The 14,338-nt window shown below is 40.2% G+C and overlaps 1 long non-coding RNA gene and 1 other non-coding gene across 2 annotated transcripts in view; both read left to right on the top strand.

Annotated features, from left to right (window-relative positions):
* The window catches only part of LOC144588656 (uncharacterized), a 107,510-nt gene that overhangs the window by 65,310 nt on the left and 27,862 nt on the right, over positions 1-14,338 (top strand). The window lies entirely within an intron of this gene.
* LOC140707254 (U1 spliceosomal RNA) lies at positions 11,456-11,617 on the top strand. Its single transcript, XR_012087174.2, has one exon. It is a non-coding gene; the product is annotated as a U1 spliceosomal RNA (small nuclear RNA).

The following is a 14,338-nucleotide window of genomic DNA, read 5'->3' as shown; positions in this document are numbered from 1 at the left end:
TTATACTCTTTCCATTGGTCCAAAGAATCCATAAAGAAAAACTCCAGTCCTGGTTTTCCTAGCTCCTCAGTCCAGTCGGTCACGTCTCAATGTTTTATTTGTTTCTCAGTCTGTTCTCATGCTTCTAAAAAAAGAAACTCATTCCTCCTTCTCCAAAAACTAGATAAACTATTTTCAGAGTCCCACACAGTCTAGGTAGAGAGATCTAAGCTGAACTGCATTCACAGAGTTTCAGTCTCATAAATCCTGTCCATCGGTATTTCCCTCTGGGATTTTTTCAGGACCAAAAATCTTTTCCGTCACTGTCTCTCTTTCAGCCTTGAGCCAGCCTGCTGTTTAAGAGTCAGTTTCATTTTTGAAGAAGCAGGCAGGTAAGGAAAAGCTCACCGCTCCTTTCCTTCTTTTGGCCAAATATTGTCACTCTGCTTTCTTTTTCAGCTTAATGGGGCTGTTCATAAATCAAAAGCTTCAACTTACTTTGTTTCTATATATTTTCCATGCCATAATTCTCCTCTGGGAGGGGTACTCACAGCTCAGTGCCAAGATGGCTCCCGCATCCGATCTGTGCTCGAGTGAATTTTACAGATGGAAAAAATACTAGGTTGCTGCCTGCTCTCTCCCATCTGTTGCTCACCAAATGCTTCAGAGAAACCTCTCCTGGTCTCTCCTTCAATCCCCTTATTTCTAATGGGACCCCAAACTGGGTGGTTCCAGCTTTTTTCGGGAGCTTTCCCCTGGAACTGCTGGCTGCACCACGACAAGCCCTGCATCTCACGTTTCTGAACACTTTCCAAAGGCAGGCCAACACAGAACATGTTACAGTAATCCAGCCGAGAAGTAACTAGGGCATGTATCACCATGGTCAGATCAGACCTGTCAAGGAACTGGTGCAGCTGCCACACTAGTTTTAACTGTACAGTCCTGACCACTGCCAAAACCTAGGCATCCAGGCTCGGAGATGAATCCAGGAGCACCCCCAAGCTGCAGACCTGTGTTTTCAGAGGGAGAGTAACCCCATCCAGTACAGGCAGCATCCCTATTCCTTGATCTGATTTTTGACTGAACAAGAGCACCTCTTGTGTTGTCAGGATTAAATTTCAGTTTTATGCTCTCATCCAGTCCATTACTATCACCAGACTCTGATCTAGAACCAAAACAGCTTCTTCGGATTTAGATGGAAAGGAGAGAGAGAGAGTTGGGTGTCATTGGCATACTAGTGACACTGAACCTCAAAACTCTGGACAACCTCTCCCAGTAGTTTCACATAGATGTTGAATAGCATAGCGGATAAAACAGGGACACCACAGTCAGTGACCAGGGTATGAAATAATAGTTCCCCAGTGTCACTCTATTATACTCTGAAAGTCCTGAGAAAATCTATGCAGACAAAGATCTTGTAACTAAAGAAAACTCCTTAGTGATGACTCCTGAAAAAGAGGAAAACTTACATGAGGATCAGGAAACATCATGCTACCCTGAGACGGTGAAACTGAAAACTGAAAACTTTAGAGGGAAGTAAATTGAAGTCAGCAGAAGTAGTATCTAAGGAAAAGATACAGCTAACTGAAAAGGCTGATAATTCTGTGTCTGCACCCATAGCTAAAACTGAACAACAAGAAACCCTATCTAAGAAATTTAAGAATAAAGAAATAGAACTAGATAAAGTTAAAGGTGCATCTAAAATTAATCAAGTAGACAAAATGGAAATGCAAGGAGTACTAAGTAAATTTACTCTAGTCATAGAAAAAAGAAAAGAAGCTAGAGAGAAAGCTATGATAAGGATAGCAGCTATACCCAGAGTGGGGAAAGAAATGCCAAATGTGTAGCCTCTCCTTTAAAAATTATAAAAGTTATAAGAAAAGACAAGAAGATCCAGGGGTTGAGCAGATGTAAAAAGGCCCTGGAAAAGCTGCAGACTACAGTAAAGAGAGGTCGATGTAGTATCCAGAGAGGTCATCGTATCCAGAGAGGTCGTGTCCAGAGACATCATCATATCCAGAGAGGTCGTGTCAAGAGACATCTTCATGTCGTGAGAGGTCCAGAGTGTCTTCAACATCATCGCTATGGCAGGATTCGAACCAGGAGCCATGCGCAGCAAGGCAGATAACAAGAAAGACCAAGCAGGTGAGAGACATTTAATTGGCAACTGGAAGGAAAGATTGTTGATTGACTGGACATTGCAAAGAAAAAAACTTTATGGGACATTGCGAACCGTGAAACCTAAAACCAACAAAATTGCAAAAGGGACACTAAAACTAAAAAACTTTGTTGATGAGACCCAAAGAAAAAGAGAGACTCAAAATAAGATTGCATATGCATGGTCTCGAAGACCCAATGAATAACAAAAAGCAATGAGAAGCTGCACAAGAAGACCGAAGAGAAAAAAAACTTATAATAATAAATATTAGAAGTGAAACTGTAATCAAAGGTTCTGGTTATGTTTTGCAATGTAGTAATGTAACATGCAACGTAGTGTTAAAATTGATGACAAGTAATAAATATATGAAAATGTAAATGTAATAGAATGCAAACTGGTCAAAATTAAAATGTTATAATTGTATGGAAAATGTAAAAGAAATGGAAAAAAAATTCAAAATGTAAGTTATATAGTATAAGAAATGTTAAATGTGTAATGATATAAGTAATAAAAATGGTGATACTGTACATGTAATGAAAAGTAAAATGGAAAAAAGATTAATAAGTTTAAAAGAGGTAATAGAGAAAATGTAAAAGTATAAAAGGCATAAATGTTCTATGTTTAAAGAAGGTTTGTATATTGAAAAAAAAATAATTCTCTTATACATTGTACATGAGAGTAAATCACTGTAGAGTTTACCCCCATGATACAAACTTTTCCAAGGGGGGAGGTATGTGACGGACAGGTCAGTAATCACTCCTGTCCATCACAATGGAACACTGATTTAGGAGCCAATGGCTGTACAGAAAAGGTGGGACTAGGGATATTTAAGAGAATGGATGACAGTTTGAAGTTAGGTAGCAGTTAGGGAAGAAGTAGGGATGAGTTAGGGACTTCAGTTAGAGAGATGCAGTTTTGGCAGTTAGGACCAGTCTGGTATTAGAGAAGAATAGAGAGCTAGAGAATAAGATGTGAAATGAATAAATACTTGAAGTAACAGGATTCTGTCTAAGCAAATATAAATGTTATAAAAGCACAGTTGATTGCATGAATAAAATAAGACCATCCATGATTTACTTTATATGATTTACTTGTGAACACTTTAATAAACATTGTTTAATTGAATAATCCTGTTTGAAGAGTCCTATTTGATATAGTGAGGAATATCTCCTCTGGTGGCAGCTGAAAAGGATTGAAAAATAAATGTCACACCCGAAAGTGAACCTGGGTTGTGTGGAGAAACAAACAAGGGAATGGGTGCGTGACACCCAGCACCACCCCCTGGGTTCTTCCCTCCAGGAAGGACTAAAACCACTGTAAAACAGTTCCTACAAGTCCCATCCCAAAGAGATGCCCCAGAAGGATACCATAGTTGATTGTATCAAAAGCTGCTGAGAAGTCCAGCAGAACCAACAGGGACATGCTCCACCTATCCAGTTCATAATGTAGGTCATTCACCAAGGTGACCAAAGCAATCTGTGTCCCATAAACAGGCCTACAGCCAGACTGAAATCGATCTAGACAATCCATCTCATCCAGGAACCCCTGGAGCTGAGAGGCTACAGCCCACTCCAGCGCCTTGCCCGAAAATGGGATATTAGAAACTGAACAGTAATTATCCAGTGTCCAAGGAGGGGTTTTTTTTTCCAATAATGGTTTTACTACTGCCTCTTTTAGGCATGCTGGGATCCTACCCTGCCGTAAGTAAGCATTAACCATCCCTTGCACACACTTGGCCAGACCCTCTCTGGCAGCTTTTATAAGCCTGGAAGGGCAAGGGTCCAGAAGACAAGTGGTAGCCTTCACATCTCCAAGGGTCCTGTCCACATCGTTAGACTCCAAAACCTAAAAGATATCCATTAGCACGGGACAACCAGGGGTGATATTTACATCCACAGGGCCTGTATTATACAACATCTAAGTCAGAAGAATCTAAACAGTTTTACCTGCAAAGTGTTGTGCATGTTTTCCTGCAGTGAACAGCAGTCTGGCCTGCAGTATCTTCCTGGGGGCCAGCCTGTAATAGTCTTGACCACTTGAAAGAGCTCTGCAGAAGCAATGGTAACAGAGAAGAATGACTTCTTCACCACTGCTACTGCCATGGAATAGGCCTTCCAATGGGCTCTAACCCATGTTCAGCCAGATTCACTCTTGAGTTTTCTGCCATCATCGTACTCTCTATCCCATTCATTTCATCACCACCAGCTCCACAGTAAGCTGGTGGGGGTGGGCTGTGTCATTTGAGTCTGTTTCATTGGAGGGGATGCCTAGGAGTGATTGTGTCAAGAGTCCTTGCAATTTCCCCTTTCTAGAGGTCAATCAAGGCTTTAACAGCCTGCCAAGGCAACAGGAGACTCCACAAGAGCCATCAGAAAACTATTTGGAGCCATCAGCTTTCTGAGGGTGGGCCATCTTAATCATGCCCCCTCCACTCTTCAAGAAGCTCCGAGTTCCAGTGGGTCTAAAAACCAACATATAAGATAATCTGACCATGACAGTAGAACTACAGAGAGTCCTCCACAGCAGATCACCAACATCTACCCTAGTACAAAAAAGCAGGACAAAAGTGTGCCCTGCAGCATGAGTGGAGACATTTGAGTCAGACCCATGATCATTGTGGAGAACATGAAGTCCTGAGTTGTATCAGGCTTATTTTAATCAGTTGATGATGCTTCTGAAATTTGAACATTCTAATGCAGAATGCAGAGGCAGGTATCAGCTCCTCATCATTATTAGTAATACAGTAATTGTCTAATCCTCAGTTAGCTTCTAATTTTTCCAGGCAAGTCAGAGTGTGAGTACAAAATGAAGGAAATGTGAATTAACATTTTCTATTGCTGTGCAGTTGTACCAGGAGATTCAGTTCTCTTTGATATTATTGGCCACACAGGTGGAAGAGTAAAAGCATCATCATCATCATCATCATCATGGACATGGCTAAAACTGGGGACTTTTAAGAAATAAATTTAAGGCATGATTTTTGCTGCATAAGAACAAGCACTCCAAACCATCATGATGAAAGCTAAGATCCAAGGAATTAATGCTAAATGTCAACTGTGCCAAGAAAAAGATGAAACTGTGTCACACCTCATCTGTGAATATCCGAAGATTGCACAAACAGATTACAAAGTTAGACATGATAGAATGGCAAAATCAGTGCACTGGTCATTATGCAAAAAATATAACTTGCCAGCCTTCAAAAACCCATGGGAACATCAAGTAGAGAAGGCATCAGAAAATGAGGAAGTCAAGATCTTGTGGGATGTCTGGATCCAAACTGATAGACACCTTGAGCATAACACACCAGACATAACAGTAACAGAACAAAGAAAGTTCTGGATCATTGATGTTGCAATTTCAGAGGATGCCTGAGTTGGAAATAAAGAAGTGGAAAATCTGACAAAGTACAGGGACCTGGCAATCAGATCTCAAATCTGGAAGAAACACACTGCAGTGGTCCCCGTAGTCATTGGGCTTTGGGAACAATATCAAGATATTTACCATCCCACTCTGGGTCATCCTGGGACTGTGCAGCTTGCCCAAGGCTTACATAGTCTGGTTATATATTCTCAGGAGGAACAGAACGCCTAACCTTTGACTCCACAGCCATATACTTAAACCACTGAGCTGTCCAGCCAGCTACTAATTGCAGTTCTATTGCACCTGCCAGTACAAATGCTTCTTAAACTGTAAAATAAATAAGTAAACGGGAAGCCTGCTTGCCCTGGGGAAAGTGTTAAAAAAAAAAGTATCTTGGGAGAGAAACTTGGTGGAGAGGGATGAGTGCTGCTGCTGGTTGTGTGTTTATGTTCATGCCCAAGCAGACAAATACCTTTATCTTGAGGCAGGCTTTCCCTTAGTTTAATTCTTTTTATATATCTGTATACTTAATGCTTTCAGCTTTTAAATATTGTATTTTTAATTATGTAAGCTACCTTGTGTCCTTTTTTCTGAAAAAGATGGAGTAAAAATACTTTAAATAAAGAAACTCACGATAAAGGTGTGTGTGTGTGTGTGTGTGTATTTTGTTGAAAAACAGGAACAGATTGAATATGGTCTTCTGGCTGCACAAACAAAAAACTCTGTCTGCCCACAGGTCCTTTCTTTTCGAAGAAAATTACAAGAATATCAATTCATTTTTTAACAAAACAAAAATTGTCGTGAGGATCCTGGATCCATGAGCTTCTGTCCAGGGACCACCAGATAGCTTAGCAGTCAGATATCATCCACCCCTGTATCATAGACTCCAATCTGATCCAATGGCTCTCATTTGATATCAAGTAAATCTAAGTGTCAAAGTGGAAATATTCCTCAGGACCACTGCAGGAGGTGAAAGGGTCCAGCTGTGTGAACCAAATCACTGCCAGCCTCTTCTCTCACTCCTCCCCCACACTACAGATGTCATTTACTTTTAAAAACAAACAAAAAACAAATACCTACATGTGAAAGCAAAGTCACATTTAATCCATATCTACTTTGACCCTCAGCTAGATAGCAGATCAGTCTTACAGTCTTTTGGTGTATTCACTTGTTTTAATTTAATTCGTATGCCCACTCCTGAAGCCTTTTTATTTCTCTCCCTCACTTTGGAACTTATTCTGTGCAGCATACAGTCAAACAGAAAACAGCCTGCTCAGTTTAAAATGTAATCCGCATTAGTGGAAATGTTATATGAGACAACCCTGTCTTTTTGGAATCAAATTAGGCTTTATCTCCATTTATAATTCATTTGGATCCCTCCTCCAAGCACCTCTTACGTGTTTATATTATAGAAAAATAAAAAATGCATAGATCTATGGAGCTGAACAATAAATCACTTTCATGTCTATCGCTTGCCAAGACAGACTATCCTGACCTTGGGAAAAGCTGTAATTCTAGTCTCTTTTATATAGGGATAAAGATGCAGCTGTGACAACTCTAAGTTAAACCCTAGATAGGCCAAGATGATGTAGTAATTGCTTAATCTTAATATTATGGTAAGACAAATTCCATTCATCTTATACCTTGCATATTTCAATTTTATTACTATTTTTAATTCTTTCATAGAGATTTAGGCATTTGGATAGACATACCAAGGAGACATACCAAGGAAAAATGCAACATGGAATCAAGGGTCCTCAACAGGTAGAGAAAGGGCTCAGAATGAGATTCTCCTGAACAAGGATCGCCAAATACAGACAAAGGATATTTATTATGGGTTACAAAACACAGTTTCCTCATCAAGGCTTATAATAATGGCTCTCTTGTTGCACACAAGGACCAGTTGTGCCATTAAGCCAATAAGGTTAAGGTGTACAGTCAAAGGTTTTGTTCTGAATTCTTTTCAAATGATCTAAATCAGAATTTTGTAGACCCAGCACCACATGTGACCATCAAGACAGTTTTCTGTGGTTTCCAAAATACCGAGATTTGACAGAAACCTGGATAGGTGAGGGACATTTTATACAGTTCTTTTTCTATTTTTAAACATGATATAGTTTTTTTGTGGCATTGGTGCAATGCCACAAAATTGGTACACTACAGCACAGTTAAGGCAAGCAAAATTCTTCCTTCACATGGAATTGCTGTCCATTTCTGTGGACTTTCAGCAATATGTGAGGTGTTCTATGGCAGGTCCAAGAATGGTCCCTAGACCTTCCAGAAAGAAATTGCATTCCTTTGAGGCATTAATTTTGGAAGGCCAAGTTCCTCTAGACTGTGTACACGCTTCTGGGAGACTCTTCTATACAGTAGGGCCACTCTATCTGCAGGATCAGTACTCACAATTTCACCTATCCACTGCCTGAAAATATTAAATAAAGAACTAGAAATGTGTGTTTCCAAGACATATTGCCAGAACTGGACACTAGAGGGAACCAGAAACAATCCTATATCTAGGGTTCACTTATCCACAATTTCCGGCATCTGCAAGGGAAGGGATTGAAACTGATCCCACATGGATACTGAGGTTCTACTGTATCATCTCACAAGAGAGGGTACAATTGCATCCATGACCATTGGCATCTAGATTGCTAACTGAAGGGGAAAAATAGACATTGTGTCAAAATATATCTTCCTACTTATCATGGACATTTAAAAGCTGCTACTTGCAACTATTGGAAGTGGGATTGTTAATTTCTAGATGCACAACAGGTGAGGAGGATGAATAACTGAACCTGGATAGGTTCTTTCTTTCTTTCTTTCTTTCTTTCTTTCTTTCTTTCTTTCTTTCTTTCTTTCTTTCTTTCTTTCTTTCCATTGAAGTCCCTTACTGGCCATCCTTTATGCAAAATGCAAATACAAAAGTAGTATCTCATTTGGTTTGGCTCCCAGCGCCCTTCATTTCTTCAGATAGTTCATGCATGCTTGTACAGTGTCTCTCCTCTTATCCTGTCATTATTCAACATTCAGTGTCATGCAGCTGAATAGGGCATTTCAAAGTATGAAAAGTGAGGGAACATGGATAATAAAGGTATTCTAGCTCCTCTGGACACATGCTGGACCTTGTTTTCTTCATGTGATAGCTATGCATGTGCAAACCAACCAAGCATCAATAGTAATAGAAACTTACTCCAGCACTTTTATTTAGATAGACCTGTTGATGCAGCCACACAGTATCAATAAGGACGAGCTAAAATTTCAGTTTAAGTCAATAAAATTTATGTTCAGCAAAGTACTTTCCTCCTCCAAGAAAACATTCTGATGGTTGAAACCCTGTTCTATGCCTTACACCTATGACAGTCTGATGTCATAGGCAGAGGGCAATTTTCAGTAATTAAAAACTTTCTATTTCTGTTTTGTGGCTTTTCCAGTATCTAAGTAATCATCACATAGGAGCTACAGGACCCACAAACAGAAAGAAGAAGTTTCTAATTACTGAAATATTCCTCCTGTTGGTAGCATTGTCTAGCAGCAGTGATTTTTTTTTGTTAATTAAAGACCTCTTTTTCCTGTACTGTGACTCCCACTGCTTCCACACAATGAAATAAATTACTTGGGAGTTGGAAATGTCACCAGAAATAAGTAAAAAAAACTTTTTAATTGCTGAAAATTTCACCCTACCTGTCACAGCATTGGCCTTCCGCAGGTGTAAGTCCCATTATATAGTATTAGATATTCAGAAGGATTTTAAATGTAGCCCACTCTGAATATGCAAACATGCTTACCTGATCTTATTTCCCAATTGAGGGAAGTTAAGAGCAAACATTCAGAATTAAATTGACTGAAACTTGAATTGTGTTTACTTGTATCTTGAGGCAATGCTAGCCTTTGTAGATTTGTAGACTGAAATATTGCCTGCAGACCATCAGTTGATTCACAAGTATTGATTCACACATATCATTCACCTGTATGTCCTCTGAAATCACCACATAGTAAGGATGTAATAAATGTTTGCAAATGTTCTCAAACTTGACCAAAAAGGGTGTGTTGACGTACTGAGACAGCCTGTTTGGGGAAAATGCAATATTTTTCAGTCCTGCACAGCAACAAGAAGACAAGGGCTTACCAAGTAACAGCAGTTTTCAGCTACTTCCATCCATTTCTGTGGGATCCATTCAGAAGAACACAGAATTATTGCTTGGTATCTTTTCTGTGTTTTTTTTGGGGGGGGTACACAGGGATGAAAGTGCATGTTAATTGGTTTCCATTTCAATACAAACAGAGATGTCTGAGGCATTGTTGTGAATTCCAGTATTAACCAATATGATCTCCACCTGTTGGACTAATATGTGGACCAAAAATTAAGTGTCCACTGATTCTGACATAATTCTGAGTTCAAAAACAGAACTGAAGTGCATTTTAAAATATATACTTTGGGTAGAAATAAATGAGAATATGTAGATTGAGAGAAAATGTCATTACACATTTTTAATCCATGTTTAAATGCAAATATTTGTGTGTAATTAAAAAATGTGTCACATAATATTGTGGAAATGAGATAGAATTAATTCATGGATGCAGAGTCAGAAACAGAGCAGTTTGCCAGTCCCTCTGCTTCAGAGTTCATCATTCATTTTCAGTTCTTCAACTCACTGCTAATGTGACGCTCCTGCTTCTTCCTAGTTATGAGACTCACTGTTCTTCTAATTATGAGGCTCACTGAATGGACAAATTCATCTTATCTGGCTGAATAAAAAGGTGATCGCTACTTATGAGAGAATTGCCTCTTTTTCTTTGAATATCATACATGGCATCATAAGTCAACATGTATCTATTAATGCAAACAGGCTTTTAACAATTATAGTCTTGTCTATGAATGTCTTTTTTACTTGACATTTTAAAGTTTTAATTTTTATAATAATTCAATGAATTTTAATTGCTATTATAGTATTATTGTTTTTAATTTATAATTGTGTTTTCAATTCTGTCTTTTTAACACTGTGAGCAGCCTTGCGTCCTCTTGTTGGGAGAAGGGCAGCATATAAGAAACAAACAAATAATGTGGTATCTTTGTTTAAAACATGTTTGTGATTGCAAATTGTTGGGATCTTTGCTTAATATTGGGCTGATCAGTGGTGGCCATTGGCCCCTATAAAAAGCAGAATTCAGGAGAGTTAGTCTCTTCTGTCTGCTACAGCCCCCTGCCCCAAGTAGTCCAAAAACTTTCTTTGTAGGCACATGTTTTTAATAAAGCTGCAAAAGAAAGTGGCCAAACCCCAAGGTATTACTATGAGTGTCACATTAGATTTAGGCCTTTGCCTATTACATAACATTAACATTCCTTCTCTTAAATGTACATTTGTTAGCATACTTTCTCTTTTAAAAATGCACATCAACACATGTTATGTATTGGGTTTTTTGTAGGGGAGGTTGGTAGTGTGAAGTACTGTATTTTTCGCTCCATAAGACGCACCTGACTATAAGATGTACATAATTTTTAGGGGAGGAAAATAGAAAAAAATATTCTGAACCAAATAGCTCTCTTCCCATGCTGCTGGGGAGAGAAAGAGGGGGAATGCCGGATCCAAGCCACCAAGACCGCCTTTGCAAAAGCAGCGTGGGGAAAAGTGATCCCCTTGCCTGCACTGCCTTTGGAAATGCAGTGGGTCTCAGTCTTGGATGGCATTCCCCCTCTTTCTCTCCCAAGCAGCAAAGGAAGAGAGCAAAAGGACTCAAAGCAGTCCCCTGGCTCCTGATCATGTGGATTGTGGGAGGGACACCTGGCCCCTGATGGGGGTCCCACGGGGCACCCCAAGACACAGAGGAGCTCTCTTGGCCTCTGGCGGGACCAGGACTGTGTAGCCCTATTCTGAGCAGGAGGTGCAGGCAGGGAGATCACCATGCCTTGGGGGGGCAGGGCACAGAAGAGGGCAGGAGGTGCAGGGGCTGCTCCAACTCATACTTACCCGGCAGGGGAGATACCATGATCATGAAGGTGGTTTTTCCAGGGTGAGGCTCATCCATTGCACTTTGGGTGTGCTGATCCCTGTGATCCCCAAATGTGGGAAACTCAACTGCATAATTTGTGGTAGTGGGGGACTGCGTTTGTGCTTTCCTCTGGTCTTTATAGACTCACTTTGATCTCTTTCCCCTTTGGTCCTTGGCTGTTTTCACTGCCCTCTGCCATTTAGATTTGTTGCCATAGGCCTGTTGGCCCTGCTGGCTTTCCAGGTGGGCACCAGGAGGCAGATCCTGGAAAGCCAGCAGCGCAGATGGCAGAGTGGTGAGATCCAATGCGGCTGCCATGGCGAGCAGCCTCTGGTGCCAGTTCAGAGGCCTCTCAGCACGGCGGTGGGAGGCTTCTGGGTGGTGGTGGCTGAAGAGGTTTTGAACCCTTTTTTACAATATTCGCTCCATAAGATGCACATACTTCCCCCCCTTTTGGGGGGAAAACTGTGTGTTATGGAGCAAAAAATACCGTATGTTGCAAAGTGCAGTGTGGCCCAAAATCTGACAGAAGGTAACATTTCACTCTCTATATTCATCCAGAAAATGTGCATCAAATTAGTTTGTCCTGGAATTCAAGGAGACTAAATTCCTCAAGTACCTCTAAGCAAACAACACTTGCAAGACTGGTGCTCACTAGGACTGTCAAAAATATGTTAGTCTTGATTTGCCCTCTTTGGAGGGTCCAAGTTACTCCTTTAATGTTCTTGTCTTTCTAGAGTTAGGTCTGAACTCTTAAGGCTACCATCCTGTGAAATCTGATTTCATTATAATGGAGTACATGCCTTATTAAATAAAATCCTGCATCAATCATTGTAAGATGGTGACAGCAACATTTGTAGCATTCACATGCACAAATACTACTTCAAGCATTAGCTGTCATAAGAGCAGCCAACAACAGAATGCAGGCGAATCCCATAAACAGGAGTTCAGGAAGCTCATTGAGGAGGGTCTACAAGAATCAGAACTGACTTGACAACACATGACATGCTCCCTGAGCTGATGTTTGAATGTTTATACGTTCCAAGCATATAGACTTTCAAATCATGTTTAAATCACAGTGTATCTACAAATACTCATGCCAATATCTAGTTGTGGGGCCCTCCTTTGGGAGATGTACAGCCATAAGTCTTCATTATGAAATTATCACAAGACACACACCAATGAAATTCAGATTTATTTTTTGATGTCCTTAATACTTGGACTGTTGCATCTCCTTTCCACAGAATAATTCTGGCTCCTGGACAGTATCTTATCTCTCCAGTAAGGGATTATGGCTGCTTCCCTCAGGACATCGTGCCAGTGTAGTTGTGATATATATTGTTGGAACACATTTTCCATCATCCTTGACCATTAGCCATTTTGATTGAGGCAAAGGCAGATAATTTATCTTGGAAAATTATTTCTAAAAAGTAGTTAGTCATAACTATTGCTCAGAGATTCCTCTAATAGCTAGTTAATTTTAGTTGTTTCTTTTAAAAAAATTTGAATGCTTGAAGTCACTGTTCTGTGGTAGGGAACGTCTTCTTCTGCTCTCCACTCCTCTGGCAACACAGCACCCAGAACTGAGCATGAGAAAGCAGCATGAAGCGCAACTCGATTCAGCACTTCAATGGTGGATAATATTGCTCCTCCATCATTTAGCCACACACCTGTGACAGTAACAGAGATGCTGAAAGTTAACTCACCCATTAAGTAAACATAATGTTTGTCAATTATGCTTTTGTTATTTGAGAAAGGAATCTATTGCAAGTAAATGATAATTTGTAACTCGTTGTTTCTGATGGGGGGATAAAGGCTAGAGCCCCAAAAGGCCAAGAGAGACATAGCCTCCTGACCAATGTGTTAGATGATTGGAAGCTCATTTATAATAGCCAAGTAACCTGCAACTCTCCCCACCATATTTGCATCAAAATGAATTTTTAATGAGTTAAAGTCATTCCTTCCCAGAAAGTAGAGGCTTCTTTCTCCCTTAAAGGGCCTGCTTTTCTCACATAAACACTAACTTTGACATTCCTCTCAGAAAGGTCAAGGAAGAAATTGCAACACATATAAAGTGATCCATGTACCCCAGAAAATGTTTTGTGGCCCCCTTGGGGGTTATGACCTCCAGCTCGGAAAACATTGCTCTAAGGAATGCTAAAACAAGGCATGTGAACCTCTTTGAGCATCTGTATAAAATATATATTCCTCCTTTGATTAGTGACTATTTGCATATTCAGACATTCTGGTCTCTGAATTTTCCCTTTCCCATGATATGCCATGCTGCTGAATTCTAAATACAAAAGGTTTCAGAAGCTTCAAACGGGTTGCAACTCACACAGCATAGAACAGGCTAATCCTGCTGCCCCACTTCCAGACCAACTTTGACAAATGAGTGCAGGTTACAACTTTAATGTCTGCCAGTCTTGGAAAAACTTCGATTGTTTTTATTGTTACTAAAGAGGTATTTGACATCAGATAACTCTAACACTGCTGTGCTCTGGATGTTGAAAGTCAGGCTGAGAGGTCACAGTCTACAATGCTTCCAACCACAGTTGCATTTCTGGCAGGATTTCTGAAGCAGGAAGGAAATAAACAGCGAAATGTTCTGGAGGTCATGCCAGTTGGAGTCCATCGGGTAACAAAGATTTGCTGCTTCATTCTCCAGAAAGGAAAATAAATGTATGGCTCAGGGCAGAGATAAATGAGATAAACTGCAGCGGCCCCAGAGTAAGAGGTTCCACTTCACCAGACTGTGTCTGTAGGCTAGGAGGCACACCTGTGGCTGAAAGGAAAATAATGGAGAGCTGATTTTTGAGGTATGAAAAAATGTACAAAAGGCATCAGTGAACA

The sequence above is a fragment of the Pogona vitticeps genome, chromosome 4 (genome assembly GCF_051106095.1).
Source record: "Pogona vitticeps strain Pit_001003342236 chromosome 4, PviZW2.1, whole genome shotgun sequence".
In the NCBI taxonomy this organism is placed as follows: Eukaryota; Metazoa; Chordata; class Lepidosauria; order Squamata; family Agamidae; genus Pogona; species Pogona vitticeps.
Note: the sequence above shows the minus strand (reverse complement) of the source record. Positions and strands in the feature narration are given on the sequence as shown.